This window comes from Cryptomeria japonica, chromosome 10 (genome assembly GCF_030272615.1).
Source record: "Cryptomeria japonica chromosome 10, Sugi_1.0, whole genome shotgun sequence".
In the NCBI taxonomy this organism is placed as follows: domain Eukaryota; kingdom Viridiplantae; phylum Streptophyta; class Pinopsida; order Cupressales; family Cupressaceae; genus Cryptomeria; species Cryptomeria japonica.
Genome location: NC_081414.1, coordinates 667,420,751 through 667,443,419, shown reverse-complemented (window position 1 = coordinate 667,443,419; position 22,669 = coordinate 667,420,751).

The following is a 22,669-nucleotide window of genomic DNA, read 5'->3' as shown; positions in this document are numbered from 1 at the left end:
CGTCGCACTTTCATTCGCCAATCCTCTCGATATGTCATTTTAGCTGATATCCTATACCGGCGAGGTCTAGATGAAACTCTTCTTAGATGTTTAGAAAGCGATGAAGCTCAGGTTGCGTTACGGGAAGTGCATGAAGGGATATGTGGTCCACATGCTAGTGGTCCTACCTTGGCCAAGAAACTCATCAGGACTGGATATTACTGGCCCAATATGGAGAAAGACTCATATCAGTTTGTCAAGAAATGTAAGCAATGTCAAATTCATGGAGATCTCATACATGGGCCAGCACAAGAACTTCAACCGCTTGCGTCTCCTTGGCCCTTTTGTCAGTGGGGACTCGATCTCGTAGGCAAGATTCACCCTCCTTCTTCCAATGGTCATAAATTCATTATCACTGCCACAGAGTATTTTACAAAATGGATCGAAGCCGTGCCTCTTACACAAGTTACTAGAAAACAGATTGCTACATTCATCCTCAACTATATCATTTGTCGATACGATATTCCTGTTTCCATTATCACTGATAACGGGTGTCCCTTCAAAAATCAGGATGTTCGCGAACTCTGTGACCGCTTCCATATCTCTCATCATTTCTCCACACCATATTACCCCCAAGGTAATGGCCAAGCTAAGGCGTCTAACAAAACAATCCTTAAAATCTTAAAGAAGACAGTCGACGATGCTGGTCGTAATTGGCATATTCAACTTAATCCTGCACTTTGGGCCTACCGCACAAGTGTCCGTACACCTACAGGAGCTACACCCTATTCACTAGTCTATGGTTCTGAAGCCATCTTGCCTATTGAGGTCGAGCTACCCTCTTTATGGGTCTCTTTGCAAAACATCATCAGTGATGAAGACTATAGGGTCTCTCGCTTACAAGAGCTGGAACTACTGGATGAACGATGACAAACTGCTTTCAATCATCTCAAGGCTTACTAACAACGAATGAGTCGCAGCTACAATCACAAAGTCAAGCCTCGCACATTTGAGGTAGGTGACTTAGTTCTTAGAGAAAATCCTAAAAATCAACAAGACAGAGAGAAGAAGGGCAAGTTCGAACCAAAGTGGCTTGGTCCCTACATTATTACAGCAGCATATGGATTTGGTGCATATCAGCTTTCAACTACAGAAGGTGAACCTTTGGAGGATCCTATCAACAACATCCACCTTCGCAGGTTTTATACATAGCTCTTCGGAATATCCTAATTCAAAAATACAAAAAAAAAAAAAATCAAAAAATTCAAAAATACAAAAAAAAATCATAAAACAAAAAAATCGTTACTTGGTGAAAACTTGGCAAACAGGCGCCTTGTGACACAAAAAACATTGAAAAATCAAAAAAAGTAAAGATAAATAATTTCGTCCAACGGTGAAAACCATTTCGGTGGCGCCTTGGGCAAGTACCATGGTGAAAACTGGGTCACCAGCGCCATGCGTAGAGACATTGCTCCTCCCTCCTTCAGGATTCTCTTTCATCCTTTCACTTTGCACATACTCACAACCTATTCGTTCATAATAAACTTACCCATTCCCATCATGGCTTGTTATTGATCTCCCTAAGATTGGTTAGCCATTCATAATAAACCTCCCTTGCCATCCATAATAAATTAGATCCTATCTGTGGCTAAGGCAAATCCTACGTCTAGTAATGGGTGTGGAACTGAGAACATCACATGTTTCGAGGAGTACAATTTCTTCCAGCTTTCTTCAATCTATTCGCGCACAATCCGCAATAAAGCAACATTTGCATCGCAGATCCGCAATAAAGTTTCGTCTTCTCCGCAATAAAGTATCAGTTTCATGGATTCAGTTAGTTTCAGATGAGACAGCAGGAACAATGGGCTTCAACAAATCAAATCTTTCAACAGACTCAGATAACATATGGTCAAGTGCTATCTATCCTTTCTGTGAAAGTAAACATTGTGACTACAATCAAATAAGACTTATACAAGTGACAAGAGACACTAAACTTGAGGACTACAGTGGATGTTGGTGTCGAGTCTTGATTTTCTTTTGATTTCATCTTTTTTCTGGTGACATGTCTTTTACTTTTCCAGGATGTCTTTGACTAGAGATTCTATCTCCAGGATGTCTTTGACTAGAAAGGCGAGGATGGGGTATCGTCACCTGTTTGTATTTGCTGTCTGTGGATTGTCTCTTAGTAATGCTATGACTTGTCCAAGGATATGAGGACATTGTGAATCTAGTGTGAACTGGGGCATTCCTTGTTTGTGACTGTCTTATCTCCATGCAAACAGGTACAATGACTTTCTGGGTCGAACATATGCCTCGATTGTCATAACCTACTTGCCATAATAAAGCTCAATGATGATAACGCACAAGAAGCTCTTTCACTTTCATATCTTCTATCTTCCATCCCCCTTTCTTGATTGACTTCCATCATCCTTCTCGAGTCCATGTAGCCTGCTATCACATGACTGAGTATAATGACACACCAAAAACATTTGCATTTCATATAGTTGCACCTACATTACCACATATAAGCATTTCATACATACAAATAGATATCACAACTGCATCACATCCTGCACACAACACCTGTTAGCACAATTTACATTTGCATTATCATATTCATCTGCACTTCATACATTTACATTTGTATTGGCATAACGTTTTTAAAACATAAAAGAACAAAAATATTGCATTACATACATATTTGCATCCATAGCATAAAACATACATTATAAGAACATCTCATAGGTATATATGCATATAGCTGCCGCAAAGATGAATCATCTCATATATATAACCAAAAGTGTCATGATACAATGATGTCAAAATCATATGGCTACAAAAGCACCCGCAGGTGTCTACAATACAAAAATGGTACAAAACTGATACATAGGGAGCCCTCTAAGGCTATGATGAACTCCCTCCCTCGGAGTCGCTTGGCCTCGGTGGAATCTGAGCCCCTGAAGGACCTGCCCCAGGATCATCCCTCCTATCTCCTCTATCTGGTGGTGGTGGAGGACCCATAACCCCACCACTCGATGCCTGTCTCCTCCAGCTCCCTCCCGTAGCTGTCGCTGGACGCGACGGTCTATGGAAGCTCCTCGCCCGCTGATCTGCTGGCATTGCACCATAGTAGAGGTCTCTCCAGTAGGCTATCTCCTCTCCTGCCCCTATGTCCTCAGCTGCCTGTCTCCCTGCCCTTAGTGCTGCCTCAGCCTCTGTGTAGCACTGGATAGCCTGATCCCGCTACCGCTCAGTATCCCTGAGCCTCGTCTGAGCCGATCCCTCTCCCTCTCCAGCTCCTGGATCTCATCTGCCTGGCCCTGACAATTCTCCCTCAGATCTAGCAGCTCGGCCTCCACCGGGTCATCCCCTTCTGCCTCTGCCTGTGGCTCCCCCTGTGCCTGTACCTGTACCTATACTGGTACCTGTACTGGTCCCTGTCTCTGTCCCTGTCCCTATGCCTGTACCTGTCCAGGACCCTGTGCTGCTGGTACCTGTAGCGGCAATCCACCGCGACCCCGCACCACCCGAGCCGGCCTCTCCTCACCACCCTCCCTCCGAGGTGCAACCCTCCTCTCTCCAACTACTCCCCTCCTCCTCCGTCAGCCTCGACCCCCATCACCTCCACCATCATCATCATCATCTCCCCCACCATCTCCCTCCAGTGCCTCTCCTAGATCTATCAACCGTGGGAATGGATGCTCTGCCCAATAAGCTGTATACTCAGCATCCATGCCGACATCCTGGATCTCTGGCCACATGTCCCAGGGTAGAGGTATCATCTCCACCAGCTGTGTCACTACCTGATCATACGACAACAATGGCCCAAACTGTGCCTGATCTCTCACTGTGCGGGCATACATGCTTGAGCCTCGTGGCATCCTCTGAATCCAGCCAAACTGTCGGCCAATCCTGTCTACCAGCTGCCTCTCCAGCACATAGGGCATCCGCCCAATCAAATACCTGCTCCGGAAGGTGTAGGGAAGCTCAATTGCGTCATCCTCCCACTGCTCGCAGCTCAGATAGGGTCGCCATATGACCTCATCAATGTCATCAATCACCCGCCGCCAATGCTCTAGCCTGCCAATCCGTGGCTGCGATGTGATCATATCATATAAATGCACAAAGCTGCGTCCATAACCTCTGCCCCTGAAGTGTATCGGTTGTGTAACCGGCAGATGCTCGTAAGCCCATACCTGCAGCAAGGTAACTCCGCAGCCCAATCCTACTGATCCATGGTAGACAAACTAATGAAGCTCATAATACAAGTGGGCCAACACACATGGTCCCCAGGCATATCTGGTATGCTGTGTCACCAGCGTCTCCAATGTTCCTCCCTAGCCCACAGCCAAACCCCGTGTCGCCCTGCCCAGACATAGGAAACCACTGATAGCTCCTCTGATCACTGCCGGCAATGCTAACTTGGTGGCTGTCATGGTGTCCCATGCCACGTGTCCTACCCTCATCTCCAGTCCAGGGTCATGGAATACTCATCTTAGGGACTCTCTGTCGCCATCTCGATCGGATGGGATCAGCTCCCCATCGATCGATATCCTCATAATCCTGTACACATCCTCCAGGGTGACTATCATCTCACCCATCGGTAGATGAAACATGCACGTCTCAGAGTGCCATCTCTCAGCTAATGCAGTCAGCAGTCCCATGTTTGCCCGAAACTCAGGCACATACAGCACATGTCTCAAACCCATCTCCTCGATGGCAGCTCTGTCCTCGAGGGACAACTCAGGTCGCAACCTCTACGTCGACGGGAATCTCTCCCGTGACTCTAGCATCGATAAATACTCCTGTAGTCAAGCAAATCAATCATGTCAGTCATAGTGGCATTCACTGTTTATCACAAAATGCTACTCGCTATCTAAATGCATATGGCTATCTACCCTAGTGACACTCACTATTCATCACAAAGTGTTGCTATTTATCCTAGTGGTACTCACTGTTCATCACAAAGTACTACGTGTGTGACACTCCCTGTTCATCACAAAGTGTTACTCACATTTGCACTCCCTGTTCATCACAAAGTGCTGCTCATATTTCAGTACTCCCTGTTCATCACAAAGAACTCTATCTTGGTACTCACTATTCATCATAAAGTGCCTTGATCTATTCTAGTCTTCCTAGAGGACCTGCTTGAGTGTATCCTCTCAACAGCTTATCGAATCGACAACGTATGTTCATCACAGAACTGTCGATTTGACCTAGAAGATGCAACTTTACACTTTTCAAACGCAAACGTGCTTACATGACATAAACGCGCTCAAAGACTGCATAGATGCGCCTAAAAAACACAGACACGCTTGCCTGACACAGACGTGCCTATGCTCTGCATAGACGCGCCTAGTTTACATAGACGTGCCTTCTTAGCACAAACGCGCCTGAACAGCACAGACGCGGCCGCAATTGACGCAGACGCGGGTCCAGACATAGACACGCCTGACACAAACACAGACGCACCTAGCGAACACAGACGCGCCTGGCACCAACGCAGACGCGCCTAAATGTTTTTTGACACTTTTTGGACCCTAGTCTAGGCGCATTTATTACCCTATTCGACATAAATTAATGACAAAATTAAATGCGTCAAAGTACGAGGAGGTTTGGTGGTACTTACCGGCTCTCCTGCCTCTGCTGGCCTCTCAAATCGGCGAACGCGGTCGAATCTGTGAGTGAAAGCCATTGCTGCTGACTGCTCCTGCTCTATTTTCGCTCTGCAATATGCTCTTGTGGACGTGTGGATGACAATGAGGATGTATTTTCCCCCGTGGTCTATCTTATAGCCTACCCTAGCCCTCGCCTTCATTTTTCGAGTTAGTCTTCATTATCCTGTGACTTTGTCACTTTATCCGGTTAGTCCATTCTAGCCTTTCTTTCTTATCGAGAGATTGTCTGCAATCTTTTCAGACATTTTCATCCAATCTCTCGAGGGGGCATATCATTCCCATCTTGGGGCAACTCTGTATCAGTTCATCTTATCTTCTTTGAAACAACGCGACAAGCCGCATTGTCTCAAAGAGGGGCAAAATGTAGACACCTAAAATTGTCATGTCTAATTAAATAAATATCTTTATTTATTTAATTACTTTAGCCTAATTCTTCTATTAATTAAAGAAATCTTTATTTATTTAATTAATTAATTTATCCTCTTCTAGCCTTATTTCTCATTTAAATAAATACATTTATTTATTTAAATTATCATTTTCCTATATTAAATAAATATCTTATTTATTTAATTGATCCCACTTCTTCTATTAATTAAATAAATCTTTATTTATTTAATTAATTCATTAGCCTTTTCTACCTATGACACATGTCATTCATCTCTTAATTCATACACTACCTACCCCTTTCATTATTTTATTATTTCTTTTACCTACCCTCTAATCATAGCCGACCTCCTTTTACACCTCTCAATCTTATCCCTCCATTTCATATAGTGTCTTCTATATAAGGAGATGCTTCCTTCATTATCAAACCCTAATGAGCTAATGAGCTAACTACTTGATCAATTGACTACACTACGATCCTACTTGCAACCACATTCCGTTCTTTGTTGAGCTCTTGTGCATATAAAATCTGAGAGCAAATATATCAAGCAAGATCAATGGAGATAGGAAGAATGGAGATCAAAACCCTATTGGACATGTGATGGTATAATCTTTGTGATTTCATGTGATTTGCATTGTCTTAGGTAATCTTCATATGTTATGGTGGATCTTTGTTGATTGTTAGGCTAGGGTTTTGTGGTTGAATTCATTTAGCCTTTCAATATTGTTATTATTGTTATCCATTTTCACCATATACAACTCTGATCAAGTATCTTCGGGTCTCAACAGGTAATCGATCATAGTAATCCTAGACTACATCAGGCATTTATCATAATGACCTAGTCTCAATGGGGCTGCCATGATTCCCCACAACCATCCATCACACACACACACACACTATCAATTGATCCACCAATCAAACACAATCCAACGGACAATTACATCAATTGTCTACGTCTCAATGAGTATTTTGCTTCATATACCTTGACTTCATCGGGCAATTACATCAATTGTCTAGGTCACATCAGGTCACTTTGATTCACTTACTCAGACTTTATCATGTCCAAGCGACCAACTGACATCAACTGTCATGCTTTGACTTGACCGGGGCAATTAAATCGATTGCACCAGATTGTCCAACCAATTTTGATCAATTATATAGCATCAATCCAAACCCCACACTACATCTGCTATGTATCTCTTGCATGACCTCAGGGTACTCGCTGGCTTGTTGTTTCTTCATATTCACTCCATTTTCTCCCATTTTTTCATCATTAGTTCTAATTTATTCTATTCTACCTCCCCTCCACTTTTCATTCTTTTTTGAGAGATCGCCTGATTTTTCAAAAAAATTCGGCCCATCTCTCGAGGGGGCATACCACCCATTAAATTTACATTTATGGGGCATATTTCTTCACACCTATTTTTCTTTCTTTGAAACGACGCGATAAAACTGCACCGTCTCAAAGAGGGGCAAATGTAGTCACATAATTCTGTCCACTTAATTAAATGAAAATTTAGTATTTATTTGATTATTTAACCATCAATCAATAATTAATTAAATTATTTAAATAATTCATCTTAACCCTCTTCTCCTATTAATTAAATAAATTATTCAATTTGTTTGATTTAATTCACTTAACCAAATTAAGACCATTAATTAAATAAATAAATCATATTTGTTTAATTAAATCTTCTCTCACATTTAAATAAATTAATATTTATTTAAAACCCCCAAAATCCCATCTCTCACATTTAAATAAATTAACATTTATTTAAATCACCTTTATCCTCCACCCACTTGCATTTTCCTACAAATGCAAGTTGCACAACTATTTTAAATAAATTATTTATTTAAAATCCTATTTATCCTCACCCACTTGAAACCTTTAATGGTTTCCCTTAAAGTCTTCAAACTTAATGGCTTCCTTCTAGAGTCTTCTCAAACCTTTAATGGTTTCCCTTAAAGTCTTCAAACTTAATGGCTTTAAAATCTTCAAACTTGATGGCTTCCTTCTATAGTCTTCTTAAGACTTTAATTGCTTCCCTTAAAGTCTTCAAGCCTTTAATGGTTTCCCTCAAAGTCTTCAAGTATTTTAATGCTTTATCTTCCTTTTTCTCATTTAAATAAATTAATATTTATTTGAATATTTATCCAAATGCAAATTACACCATTTAATTGAAATAAATGATTTTATTTTAATTGAAAATACCAAAATTCCTCCCACTTGCATTTTCCTACAAAATCCACTTGCATGCCTAAACCCCTTCTAGATTCTTCTAAACCTCTCATAATTAACCTAATCCATCCCCTAAATATTGTCACATTCCTATGCAAACTAGAGTCACTTCTCAAAGACTCCAAAGTCTTTGAAAAGCAATTAATGATTTGTGTGTTCAACAAATTAACCTCTAAAGTCTTCCAAACCACTTATGGCTCTTACATGACCATTAATGGTTAATTCCATTTGCACCCATGGTTAAGGACTTTGACCCCTAACTTAACCCTCATGTAACCCATGTGTCTCTTCAAAGCATTTATTTCTTTGACTAGGGTAACCATCATGTCCCCTCAAGCATTTAATGCTCCTTATCTCTCCTCTCAAGCCTCCTCATGGTGACACTTGTCAACATGGGATTGGGTTGAAAGTCTCACATGCATTGAATATCTTTCAATCCTAACCCTTGTTAAGATTGCTCAATCTTAACCCTTCATTTCCCCATTTCTTCTATAAATAGAACCCTTCTCCTCAAGCAAAGAAAGGAAGCATTAGAGTATTGTTGTTATACTGGTATTAGCATAGAGTTTTTTTCATAGCATCACTATCTACACTTGCATAGCATTTGCTTATCATATTCAACCATCTTGAATTTCCATATGGCATCCATGGATAGTGCTAAAAGCTAAGAGCTACACTCATTTGGGACTTGAGAGGGGAGAAACAAGGGAGAAGCATCAAAAGGCATCATGGAAGCATCTTAGGGAGGCTCTTCTCCTTTCTTTTATTTTGTTAAACTTCTTTCATGCTTTTTTGAAATCTCTTTTGATATGTTTGGAATGGTTTTTAGTTCTTTGTTTTGTTTTTATGGTTGAAACTAACTTATTAACATTGAACTTTGTTGTTGCCTTTTCCCCATTTCCATGACATCACTTAGTAAATAGTAACAACTCCTACAGTGACTATATGATTAGCTATTAGTCTATTAGTTTCAAAATGGCTTAGGAGACCTCTTTTTATAGATTTTTGAGTGCATGAGCTTAGGTGGTAGAGATCAACGATCATGATCGAATCTTGCAAATTGGATGGCTATGAGCAAGAAGTTGAAGGTTGAGAGAAATTTGGAAGGACAAGACAAGTGTCACTCATCTCACTTTGACTGAGTTGAAGACTTGAGAGGATATAGGATAGTTGGAGAAGATGTAGGAATGAGAGGACAAGTGGACTCAAGTCCTCCTAAAATATAGGGATATTGGAGAGAATATAGAAGAAGGTTAGGAAATATGTGTACATACACATATTTCATTTATTTTGGAAGTTGGAGATAAATGGCTAATAGATATTTTATTTATTTTTATTTTGTTGAGTTAATTTAGCCACATGATGGATGAGTTGGCAAAGGGAAGATGAAGTGGAGATGGAAGGTGAGTTGGAAATGAATTAAATAATTTAAGATATTATTTAATTAATGAGACTATAGGATATAAGAATAACCATTAAATATTAGATATTTAATTGATTGGTTAGAGGAAAAGGATAATTGAATTAATTAATAAAATGTTCAATAAAATTAATTAATTTTTTAATAAGTAAATAGCTGCAGTGGGGCAACAGCCTTGTATTAATGAAAATAGGAGAATACAAGGCATGGTTTAGTGAGAGCAGTAGGGGGAAAGAACTGGGAAGAAAACCCCTTACCCTAGCTCTACTCCTCATACAAGATGAAACCAACAATGGACGCTGGACAAGTACTAAACACCAGATAACAAAACCAGCCAGAGGCCTTCAAACAAAAAACAATAACTAGAAAACAGAGAAACATGAGAAAGGTGACACAACCAGAATCATTGGGAGTCTTCAGAGTCATCATGCACAGGAGCACGAGCCGCATCCATGATTATTGGGCATTCAGTGCCAATTCAACCTTCTCCCTAGGGAGTCGGTAGTCATTTGGGAACCACTCCTTGCCAAGCTCAAACCCCCAGTCATTGCCATCAACCAAATCTCCATTCTGCAGAATTCCAAATCCTTCTACACCCGCTAACCCTTCATCTTGAAGGTATTTTTCCCTCCATTCTGACATGAAGCCATTTTGAATGCCTGTCACCTTAAACAGAAATTCAATATTCCTAGTAATGGCAGGTCAGGTTTCTTGAAGAACATCAAAGTCCAGAGAGTTCAGAATCACAAACTTTCTCACCTCTGCCCCATTGCCCAAGGACATATAGTAATTTTGGGGGAGCGGTATTTTGAGGTTGCCATCAATATTGTTCAACACGACATCAATTTCCGCCAGCAGGCGGTGTTTAAACACCATTTGAGTTAAAATCTTCGCTCTCTGCTTGCTAATCCCCATGTATATCACCATTGTGAGGAAAAAGGCCAGGATATAGGCATTGGCTCTGTACCTGTGATAAGCCATAAGGAATTCCTTCCCCAGTATCATTTTAATGCTGTGGAGAATAAGAGGGTGTCGAGAGTAGAGGACCTCCTGCAAACGTTTGTCAGTGATTTCAGCCAGGAAAGCCATCTATCGACAACCTTCAAGGAGAATTGGGGATTCCATAGCAAGTCATCGAGCGAAGAATGAAAATGTTTGATGGGGAAAAGAGGGCATTCCTTTGTTAAGTAGCAAGACATCAAACCAGGGGATACAGGCGCCTGACAAGTAGTTCATGCCTATTGAATACACACACATGTGAAGTGACAGTGTCTAATCAACTTCTGAGACAAAATTCGTTAACTTAATGTCGACCGTCTTTATCCATCAAGTAATTATATGCATATCCTGGTAGGATCTAGTCGTAACTAGACATCAATTAAAGTTCACACATGTCCAATTATCACGAGGCTCATACCGGCATAGACCAATATTGATGGTAGAGAGCCAAGTCTTGGTGGCAAGAAGAAACCTTAAGTGGTGAACCATATCAACCGGTCGATCAATCCACCGGGACAACCATTAGGTTAAGTAAAAAATATAGAGGCCCAACTGGGGAGGCAATACAACCAATTTGCATCACAACCGGTAGGTCAATCGAAGAAACATCTCAATCAGTGGGAGAAATGGAGAACTCAACCAGTGAGAACCACCACTGGTAAGATAGTCGGGAGTCCATATCAACCGGTGGAGGCAATACAACCGGTTAGCACCATCATCGGTAGGTCAATCAGAGAAACAAATCAGCCAGAAGGAGAAGACAATCAGTTGAGACCACAATCGACAAACTCAATTGGAAAACACCATTACCAACAAGATAATTGGACCATATCAAGTGGTGGAAGCTCATCTGGGATAAAAAAAATAGTCAGAAAGACCCAATCAATGTACCTAGGGGGGTCATCAATGACAATCACCATTTTAGAGAGTCTGTTAGCCTCTCCATTGCCTTCCTGATAGATATGGCTAATCCCAAATTCATCAAAGGTGGCTAGCAGCACCAGAACCGGTTGAAGCCACTGGTTAAGGCGCCAACTAGGGGTGTTGTTACAACGAACAACATTGACCACATTTAGTGAGTCTCCCTCTAGATGAATTCTCTACTCCCCAAGCTCCATCCCTAGCTACAGTCCTCTTAAAGTCACTCTGAATTCAGCTTCGTTGTTAGTAGCAACTCCAATCTTTTCAGAGATTTGTTTTATACAAATACCATCAAAATTACTCAATATACACCCAATACTGCTTTGACCTAGGTTACTAGTAGAAGCACCATCGAAGTTTACCTTGAACCACCCAGGCTCTGGCACTTCCCATTTAACACCCAATCTTGGATTGACCTGATCCACCGGGGATCCCTTGCCAAAAAGCGGTGGAATGAGTAGATTTGGAAGTGCCAGCTTAATCTTCCAATCCCAGTCCATATATAAATTTTTCTTTAATGATTTGGATTGAGCAACCTCATTCAAGAGCTCAATTAGACGGTTCTCAATTTTCCCACATAGGGTCATTAGGCTCATCTCTTTACCCTGGAAAATTCTGTGATTCCTTTCTTTCCAAATTTCCTAAATCAGAAGAGATGGTAAAATAAAAAGTAATTCAACAAATATAGCCTTTCCTTCTGGTTTAGGCCATTGCAGAAACCACTCATCCAGCCTTGATGGAAACGGGCCAAAGATTCTCAATTTTCCCATGAAATGCCACCAACAGTGACTGGAGAACTTGTAGTGGAGAAGTAGATGATCCAAAGTCTCTTCTTGCTGTTGACATAAAATGCATCTACTGGGTCCATTGATGCCCATTGAATGGAGTCGTTCTTTAGTTAGAATCTTTCTTTGACAAGCCAGCCAGGAAAATGAACCTACTTTGGGTAGGAGATGTCGATGCAAAAAAAGATTAACAAGCCAATATTTTTTGTCTATATCCGCTTCTTTCAATTTGTAGCCAAAACATACCTTGTATTTACCATCAGAGGAACCACACCACCTAATAATGTCCTTATTAGGGGAAGGGAAAATAACCCTTTTGCTGAGAATGTTGGCAAACAAGTCTTTTTGGTGCTAATCCAAGTCCAAGGGATCCAAGGAGTTCCATTTCCACTTAGCAATGCCATTTTCTTGAATAGGGTAGCCATAATCACATATATTGTGACCCCAGAGGCGACAAGTTTCTATCATAATAGGTTGCAGGGAAGGGTCGAAACATAAGACAACTTCACCAACCCAAGAATCAATCCAAAAGGAGGCATCCCTTCCATTGCTGACATCCCAGGTAACCTGATCACTTATGATTTCCCTGCTTTCCACAATAAAATTCCATATGGCCGAACCTCTGGGGGTGTTATTTATAGTGAGAATTCTTTTTGGCTCCACGGAGTCCAAATATTTATGTTTTATAATCCTTTCCCATTTTTGTTTACCACCACTACAAATTTCCCAAACCAATTTAGTGCCCATAGCTAAATTCATAATCGAAATTTGTCGAATGCCAGCACCCCCTGCCTTTTTTGGTTGGCAGATCTTTTTCCAAGCTATTTAATAGAGGGACATGAAATGAATTAAATAAACTAATCTTTTCAAATTAACTATTTAATAGAAGAATAATTATTAAATTTAATTTCTCATAGCCATTTTTATGTGTATACACAACTATTAATTAACTTATTCAATATCAAGACTTTAATCATCAACACATCAAATAGAAACACATAAATGAACATAAATGACCACTGAGAGGGGGGGTGAATTAGTGGTAACAAAAAAATGACTTTCTAATCAATCAAACACTGCTAACAGAAATGCTGAGAGATAAAAAACATATTCACACACAGAGAAAACAAATAACACCAAATGTACGAGGAAAATCCACAGTGTGGAAAAACCTCAGTGAGAAATGTTGCTAGAGTCTACTGCTCTAATCCATCCTCACAATGTGAATGTTTGATTACAATGTTTAAGGGAAACAACCCAAAGAAGCACCAACCCCTGATTTTTATGAGCACCAAATCAAAGGAGCACCTACCCTTAATCTGAGCACCCACTCAGATGACATACAATAGATTGATGATCAATTCCAAATACAATTTGGACACCTTGTTACAAATGAGATTTTGTAACCAATTGATACTCATTGATATGCTTGCCTTGCCAATGTGTTATGCCGACTCTCTAATGTCTCTCCTCTTCCCTCTAATCTCTTCAATTCAACCTAGTCTTCTATTCTCTACTTCTATTTATCTCTGCATGACACTATTTGATTTCTACTTGATGTAGTGCTCTCACTCTATCATATTATATGTGACTAACCTTCTCAGTTGCTTGCCTTTGCACTATATTCTCTTGTCTCTAGTTTTTTTTCTCTTCTACTTGCCTTTGCACTCTATCTTCTAGTCTTTGGTTTCTGCTCCTTTTCACTTCACACATAGCTCACTCCACTATATACACATCTACCTGCCTACTTAGTACACTTAGTATTCATCTTTGTACATCAAAGAATTCCCTCCAAAAACAAAATTCAAAAGTAATTCTCGAGCCTCTAAGAAATCTGCTCTACAAGTTGTTTGGTAACCATCATTATTTGCATCTTCTTTCCTTTTTGGATCGATCTCTGAGTTCATATTACTACAATTAGTAATCTTCACCTTCCTTGTGTCTTGATGTCTTTTCAACTAGAGATTCTCTGTTATTCTCATGGCCATGATATATTTTTGACTGAAGATCTTCAAATCTTTTGGAGCCACTCAACCGTTTGTAACTTGTTCTCCATTAAATGCAACCTTCTCTCATCTCCACTTGCAATATTTCTGATTTGACTGCAAACTACCACATTTGGTGTGTCCAAGTAACCCATATTTGCAAGAAAAATATTCCCTTTCATCCAGATGGAAATTGATAAATCCCATATACTCCATGTCCTTAGTATCTTCTTCTATGTCATCGAGTCAAAACTAATGAATTGTCTACGTTGATCATATTTGTATCGGCATACACTATGTTGAGAAAAAAATATGTTGTTTGATCTATCTCTATTGATAGAGGTATTTCGCTAAGACATGCATCACAATGAAAAAGAACCATGTTGCTATAGCTTCAAAGGGATGGCAAGAAGCAAATTATTTTATGCCGAAAGGCTAAGTCACATTGAAAAAGAAACATCATTGGCAAGACACATCTAATGTCACATCAAAGAAGGAATATTATCGACTTAACTACCCCACCTGTATTTTGCCAAGACTCCTCAAGGTTACAATGAAAAAGAAGTCATATCGCTATAGTTCCAAAGGGACGACAAGAACCAAATTGTGTTATGCCAATAAGAGAAGTCTAATCAAAATGGAATGTCGATGAGACACATCTAATGTTACGCTGAAATAGGGCTATCGACATGACACAGGGGAACTACATAGTCTGAAATAGGTCTCACTGAAGGGAAAAGTCACAACAAAAAAGGAACTATATCGGCAAGACACGTCTCATGTCACATCGAAAAGAAACATCATTGGCTAGATACCCTATACATCACAATGAAAAAGAAAAGGTCATGTCAGTATAGCACCAAAGGCTGAGAAAAAGTAAAAAGAGTCTTGCCAAAAGGAAAAGTCTCATCGCAAAGAAAAATATTGATGAGACACATCAAAGGTCACATTGAACTTGATAGGACATGTGGAATCTACAATGACTAAACTAGGTCTTACCAAAATGCAAAGTCACATTGACAAAGGAACAATATCGGCAAGACAGGTCTAATGTCTCATCGAAGTGGGAAAATTGGTAATGACACAAAGGATCTGTAAAGCCCAAAAATGAGTCTTACCAATAGGCAAAGTCACACCGAGAAAGACACCATATTGGCAAGACCGGTCAAATGTCACACCGAAATGGGGATATCAGTATGACACATGAAATCTGAAAAGGTCGAAAGAAAAAGTCACAACGAACTGTAAGTCGACAAGACACATCAAAAGTCTTCAAAATAGGGATGTCGACATAACACTGGGTGACTGCAAAGGCTGACAGAGGTCTCCCTAAAATGCAAAGTCACATCAAAGTGAAAGGGTGTCGAGGAGACTTATAGGATCTCTCACCAAAAATCTTCATCACTATGAATTTTCATTAACACTTTTTTGAAGCTTGATCAACAAGGCTTGATGGATCTACAAAAAAGTCAAGGCATCTTGCCGAAGTGAAATCTCTCAGTGATAAACACATGCATACAAAGAGTGGCGACAATAAAGTTGTGAGGTCAACATGAACAAGCTCCCAAAAATAATGCCAAACCTGAACCAACTCATCTCCCCTTACATGCTGAACCAGATCAACTTTTCATCTGAACAAGTTGATATCAATGACAACTCAATGCCAACAATAAACACATGAACACCGGATTTACGTGGACAATCCCAACAAGGAAAAACCAAGGAGAGAATCTAACTCACAATATGAATAACAATGTTTAGAAAATTTTAGGCTTGCAGCCAAGGAGCACCAACACCTGAAGGACTTGCAAAACTAAGGCACACTACCCTAGGCAAGATATTGTAAAATGACTTGTACAACTGAAGAACACTTCTTTAGGGCAAGATACAAACAGTTGCTAAAGGACTCATTGTCAAACAATGTTTACAATATTTCAAGCTTGCAACCAAGGAGCACCAACACCTGAAGGACTTGCATAACTAAGGCACACTACCTTAGGCAAGATATTGTAAAATGACTTGTACAATTGGTGAACACTTCTTTAGGACAAGATACAAATTGTTGCCAAAGGACTCATTGTCAATCAACAACGAATGAAATAACTAGACTCAAATTGAGAAGGATTCTCCTAATCATAAAATTATCCTTGAACAATAATCAAGTGACCAATAACATGGAAAAAATATCTTATAATCTCCACTGTCACAACACTCTGTCAGGTAGAATATATTAGCTTCAAAGCTCTTCCCAAATTGACTTTCACACCACCACAATGCAAATCTGCTTGTAAATCATTCACATACTCTTCTTGCATAGTTCACTTCTCATCCATACTCAATTCATTGTTTCACATATCTTATATATGAGATACAACATTGAAATTTTAATCAAGGGTCGACCAAAACAAAATAAGCAATATTTCACAAAATAAGCCACATAGACCTAAAATACTTAGATTGGTCCACTCTAGGAGAAAGAGGGAACCAAAACATATCATAATTCATCATCCCATGAATGATCTGACAAATTGAATATGCTAACACATATCCCAAAAGATGTTGCAAAGCATAACATGTAGATATAATCAACCAGTCGACCACATAAGCACTCCTGATGCAAAATACTCCATGCGAATCTCCACAAATCAGAGTGAGACCCAAATAAACATCTCAACACATCTTCCAACACATATTTAGACTAAAAGAACATGATCCACTAAACTGTAATGTGATTAACAACATACCCAGAGGGCACTAAAAGCATTTTAGACCACCCTAAATATAGGATGCCACAAAAAACACTAAATGAATATCCAAACCAAACTCCATCCAGATAACCAAGGTTTGACAACACATATCTAGACCAATATCCATCTGGATAACCAGGTTTGACATCAATGAAAACCATACACGATCATGCTAACAACAATATCCAACAATCTCCTCCTTTATCATTGATTGCAACACCAGTAAACCAATAACCAACAACACCAATGAAAATATGAAAATCTCACAACTCTCTCAAATAATCTCACAACAACTCTCTCCCCCTTTGATAAAAATGACAAAGGGCACTTAAAGATAAGAAGAAACATACTAGCCACTCAAACCACTGCTCCCCTTGAGAGCAACAACAACATCAATCCAAGAAACAAAAAATATGCATTAAGTCTCACCTGGAAAGATGCACCACCAAAACTACCTCTAGTTATAAAAAGGAGGGGCAATAACCCTTAACTTCTGTATGAGATACTCAAAAGCATCCTTTGCCAATGCCTTTGTAAAAATATCTGCTATCTACTCTGATGTAGAAATGTATTGCAGTCTGACTTCCTTTTGAACAACCATCTCTCTCAAGAAATCATAAAGAATTAAAATATGTTTAGTCCTTGAATGCATAAATGGATTCTTTGAAATTTTTATAGCATTGGTATTATCACACATTATAGGAATAACTTCAGCATATATAACTTTGATATCCTTAAGAGTCTACTTCATCCACAAAATTTGAGTACATCAAGATGTTGCAGTATTATATTCAACTTCAACAATAGATAATGATACAAATTCTTGTTTCTTACTCATCCATGAAACCAATCTATCTCCCAAAAAGAATTCTCTACCACTTTTACTCTTCTTTTCATCAATAATTTCAGACCAATCAACAACTCTATAAGCCTACAACATGAAATCTCCATCTTTCTTGTACCATAAGCCAAAATCCTGAGTCTCTTTCAAATATCTGAAGATCCTTTTCATTGCTTGATCATGAGTCTACTTTATACTAGCTTGAAATCTTGCAACCAAATATACAATCTATTGGATATTGTTGAGAAGTTTTCTAGAATGATGTGTTGTCATTGATGTCAACATATTCTTCAATGTATCGTAGTGTTGCAGTTAGATTACTGAGTTAATTTGGACCAGTGTGTTTCAGTTGACCTGTTGTGGTTTGATGGGTTTAGAGATACTTGTCTCTAGTTGATTCAATGATCCGCATGATGATTTAATCAAGCTATGAGGTCCGGTATTGTGGTTGATATTCAGTTGTTCATGTTATTCGATATTCTGGTTTATGCTCCACATTGCTCCAAAATTGCATTATTTTGGTTTCCGGATTTGGCAAAGTGCTTGGGATGTTTATATGTGTTTCCAATTCAGATAGTTCATGATTTGGAAGTCCGCAAGTGGATCTTGAGTTTTGAAAGTTAGTTCAGCGTGTGTTCTTAATGTTCAGTATAATGATGATGGAGATTCTAGTAAGTGGTGATGTTGCGGTTGTTTCTGGTGCAATTCATGTTGCTTGTGGATGTTTCTAGATCATGTTCTATCCATGTTGATGGTCTATATTGATCGTTGTGCGCGTAATTGATCATTTTCTTGATACGGTGGTGTCCTTCGTGTAATACGACATTTTTGGTGATTGTAGCGTGTTGTACATGATCGAGGTGTAATTGTTGGAGGTGTTTCATATTTGCAGTATTGATTTGGGTCAAGACTATGTCTTAGCTGACATTGTTTTGGTCCGCATGTATTGTTGTAGCGTGTGAGGTTATTATTTTGTAATTTGCATTCAGGGTTTAGCCGACCTTGAAATATAGGTTGATGATTTGTATAAATATATGTAATATTCATTTATGAGATGCATCTACATATGCAAACATTGAATTGATCTTTTGGTAGTAGAGGAGAAGTTTGAAAGAGTGCAAAAGAGTGTAAAGAAGTGGAAAGAGTAGAGTTTGAGTATTTGTGCTTAATCGAAACTATAATTAGGCATTGGGAGATGCTATTTTCATAGTTCATGTAATTTAGATTGTTGTATGATCTTTGTAAGATAGTGAGTCTTCCTCAGGGTTGTAGCCCTTGTTGTATTTGAGTATTGAGCTCTAGGCAGTGTGCCTGAATGCATGTGCATTCCCCATTGCAATATTTACATTAACTCATAATAGGGTATTATCTTATTGTGGGTAGGTTCCCATCGTGGTTTTTCCCTTCACCAGGTTTTCCACGTCAAAAATCTTGGTGTCATGTGTGTTATTGATCTGGGAATGGTTTATGTTTTCATTGCTAATAATCAGATTTGAATTTAAGCTTGAGTTGTGTTGAGTTTTTGAGCAACTAATTCACCCCCCCTTTCAGTTTGTTGCATTGTTGCCAACAAATGGTATCAGAGCTAGATCCTCTAAAAGAAACTTGATCACTTGAGGAGATTCGGGATGACAACCTTTTCTTTTAAGAAGGATAGTTTGAAATTTGATGGAACCAACTACACTCTCTGGAAGAATTGGATGGAATGTCATTTGAGATTCATCGGTGAAGACTATTGGAATATTACTAAGAATGTGTATAATGCTCCTCAGAATGGTCCTACCACTTTGGATGAGATAAAGGAAGCTGAATTCGATATTAGAGCTACTGAAGCATTGTTGAGTGCCTTATTTGATTTTGAGATGACTAATGTTATGGATTTGCAAACTGCTCATGAGATATGGAAGAAGCTAGAGACTTTGTATGAAGGTGATAGCCATGTGAAACTTCCTAAGTTGCAGAGCTTGAAAGCAAAGTATGAAATGCTGAAGATGGGTGAAGATGAGAACATGACCTCCTTTATGCAAAAAGTGAATGAGCTTGTGTTTAACACCAGATGTGTTGGTGGAGTATTGGAAGAATATGAGATTGTTGCTAAGGTGCTGAGATCCTTGCCTCCTGCAACTTACAAGCATAAGGTTTCTGCGATTGAAGAGATCCAGATTGTGATAGATGTGTCTAGAGATATGCTGATTGGTAAACTTGCTGCTTTTGAGTTGAGCAAATTTGTTGAAGCCCCTCCTAAGTCAAAATCTGAATTTAAAACTATTGTATCCAAGAAGCAGAAGTATGATCTAGGAGAAAGTTCAAAAAGGGTATCCAGATATGAGAAGGAGATGAGAGAGGTTGAAGAATATGAAATAGAGATTAAAGAGCTTGAAGCTCTGATTGCTAGAAGATTGCCTAAAGGTGCCGATAAGTATGAAGGAAACTCGCCTCTTAAATATTTTTCATGTAATAAGATAGGACATTTTTATTTAAGGTGTCCAGAAAGAGTTTCTAAGAAGCCATTCAGGTATTATAATTCTAAATATCAAAAGAAGTATTATTTTACTACTGATGAAGGTGTGACAGATGGTGAGTCTAATAAAGGATATTTAGGAGATGAGTGGGTGTTCATTGCTATCAAGGAAGATGATCTGGTGACTGTTGATTCTACTAGCTGCATTATTGAAGATAAATATTTAGCTGCTAAAGTTGAAGAGAGTGATGAATGGGTTATTGATAGTGGTTGCTCTCATCATATAATAGGTGATAAGAGTAAGTTTGTGAGTATGGAAAAGTATGATGGTGGCGTAGTAAGATATGGTGATGACAAAGCTGGTATAATCTATAGTAGAGGTTCTATTTCTCTTGATGGTAAGCATAACACTGATGTCCTTTCTGTTGAAGGTCTAAAGCATAATATTTTGAGTGTTGGATAGATGGTTGATAAGGGATATGATTTGCAATTCAAGGATGGTAGATGTAAGATATTGAGTAGCTCCAAAAATGAAATTGCATCAGGTACAAAGACTAAAGGTAATATCTTTCACTTGAATGCTAGTGGTAAAAGTTGTTTGATATCTTAGGTTGATGAAAGTTGGTTATGGAATAGAAGGATATGTCATGTAAATTTTTACTGCATGGTTAAGATAAGTTCCACTCAACCTGTAAGAGATCTACCTAAGATTGTAGAGCCTTCTAACTTAGTGTGTAAGGAATGTCAGTTAGGGAAGCAAGCAAGAATTTATTTCAAAACCAAATAGTATACTTCTAGTGGAATATTGGATCTTGTGCATACTGATTTGTGTGGTCTCTCTTGAGTAAGAAGCATGCAGGGTGATAGGTATTCCATGTTGGTGATTGATGACTATTCAAGGATAATGTGGGTTACCTTCTTAAGGGAGAAGTATGAAGCATTGGAGAAGTTCAAGATTTTCAAAGCTATGGTTGAGACAAAGACTAGACAAAAGTTGAAGTGTCTGAGATTTGACAGAGGTGGAGAATTTACTTTCGATGAGTTCAATTCTTTTTGTGAAGAGCATGGGGTGAAGAGATAGTTATCTGCTCTGTGGAACCCTCAACATAATGGTATTGTGGAAAGGAAGAATAGGACAGTTTAGTAAGCTGCTAGAACCATGATGATTGAAGGAAATGTTCCACATATCTATTGGATGGAGAGAAGCTGTGAGTACCGTTGTATACACTCTCAACTGGGTGCATATTAAAGGTGATACTGGTAAGACTTCTTATGAGTTATGGTTTGGTCATTCTCCTATAGTTAGATATTTCAAAATTTTTGGTAATAAATGCTATATCAGAAGAGATGAAGATCTAGGGAAGTTTGATGCCAGATGTTATGAAGGATTTTTTCTTGGTTATTCTATTAAGAGTAAGGCCTATTGGTGAACTATAATAAGAGATTGACAAAGATAGTTGAAAGTGCTAATGTGAAAGTGGATGAAGGAAATGAGTATCAACCTAGATACTCTGGATATGATTTAGATGATTAGATTTTCCGTATAGATAAAGGAAAGCAACTAAAGACCTAGAACCAAGTGCAGATTGCTCCAAAAAAGCAATGAAGGAGAAACTAGTAAAGAAGAAAGAGTTCAAGAGTTTGAGAATCATGCAAATACTAAGACTCCAAGGTATGTAAGGTTAAATCATTCAAAGAATCAAATTATAGGTGATAAGAATAGAGGTGTGATGACTAGGAGAAGACTAAAGAGTATTGCTTGATTTCTAAAATTGAACCGAAAGATGTTGATGAAGCTTGTAAAGATGAAAATTGGGTTAAAGCTATGTAAGAAGAGTTGAATAAGATTGAAAAGAATAAATATACATGGACTTTAGTGCCGAGACCTAAAGATAAGAATGTAAATGGAACTAAATGGGTGTTTCGAAATAAGTTGAATGAGAAAGGTGAAGTTGTTAGGAATAAAGCAAGACTTGTTTGTCAAGGTTATTCTTAGATGGAAGGTATTAATTTTGAGGAGACTTTTTCTTCGGTAGCTAGAATTGAATCTTTTACATTATTTCTTGATTATGCTTCTTAGAAAGATTTCAAAGTGTATCAGATGGATGTAAAATCAGCCTTTCTTAATGGTGAGCTGGAAGAAGAAGTCTACATTGAGCAACCAGATGGTTTTTAGTTGATAGGTCAAAAAGATATGGTTTGTAGGTTGAAGAAAGCATTGTATGGATT